Source organism: Chiloscyllium plagiosum, unplaced genomic scaffold, assembly GCF_004010195.1.
Source record: "Chiloscyllium plagiosum isolate BGI_BamShark_2017 unplaced genomic scaffold, ASM401019v2 scaf_59338, whole genome shotgun sequence".
Taxonomy (NCBI): Eukaryota; Metazoa; Chordata; class Chondrichthyes; order Orectolobiformes; family Hemiscylliidae; genus Chiloscyllium; species Chiloscyllium plagiosum.
In genome coordinates this window covers 2,111-3,171 of record NW_025204172.1, presented here as the reverse complement: position 1 = coordinate 3,171, position 1,061 = coordinate 2,111, and the positions used below count along the sequence as shown (strand labels likewise).

At 35.9% G+C, this 1,061-nt stretch overlaps 1 non-coding gene across 1 annotated transcript; it reads left to right on the top strand.

The window, feature by feature from the left end:
• The first annotated feature begins 790 nt into the window (after positions 1 to 790).
• trnag-gcc lies at positions 791 to 861 on the top strand. The gene has a single exon. It is a non-coding gene; the product is annotated as a tRNA-Gly (tRNA).
• Positions 862 to 1,061: the final 200 nt, after the last annotated feature.

Sequence of the window (1,061 nt, the reverse complement as noted above, 5' to 3'; positions counted from 1 at the left end):
TTCTGTGCAAGGAAACATATTTTGGTAAACTGGGTGGCTGAGGCCCCCCTGGACTTTCGAATTGGTACAGAATATTCATGGAATGTATTCCCCTTGACTTCTTTACAAATATGGTGCACCAAAAGACCGAATTATTCCATAAAATATGGCAGCCCTTCTTGAATTACAAAAATACAGATATTTTGGCCATCCTAACAAGGGCTTTTATTTAATTGAGATTGCGAACCTGGCTGGCCTGGGGCCCCTTGGGAGAGGAATCCGGCACGAATCCGGGTTTTGTTATGATATGGTGTTAACACATTCTGAGATTGTATCTCACGACTCAATTTCTGTGTTATCCGTCGGTTTGTTTTCCTGAATAATGTAAGAGATTGAATTATACACTGTGGTTAGTTGTAGGTTAGATGAGTAGTTAGTTGAGTTTTGCTTTGTTTCTCTCGGTATCTTTTTTTTCTGTTTGATAGATTTTGGTCATTATTAATTTAAGATTTAATTGTATATGAATGTTTATACTTGGGGTTTTGTATTATTTGTAAACTTGTAAAAATATGTTAAATTTTGAATCAAAATATCTATGAAAAAAAAGTGTTCCAGGATTACAAGAAGGTTGGGGTATTTAGTGGTAAATTTTTGTTGAGACTTACTGAGTAAAAGGGAAAAGTATAGGGTAAAAGTAAAATGCAACATATTCAGTTAAGTGTGATGTCACAAAATAATGAAAGAACATATGAAGAAAAATCTCCTCCATGAAATTATTCAGTGAGTGCAAAGCCTTTAAATTACATCTGATGCATTGGTGGTTCAGTGGTAGAATTCTCGCCTGCCACGCGGGAGGCCCGGGTTTGATTCCCGGCCAATGCAGTTAGCCTATTTTACTTTCTCCGAAATACTAACTTTCTTGAACAAAAACTTTCTTGAACTTGTACAGTTTTTATGGATTTCAGGAAATCCCAAATATTCTACCCACGTTTTTACCATTTTACTACAGCGAGTTTTCAAAATCTGCTTGATAAAAGTCCTGTTCTTTTCGTCTCACTTCAGCAGTTACATACCTACTCTTA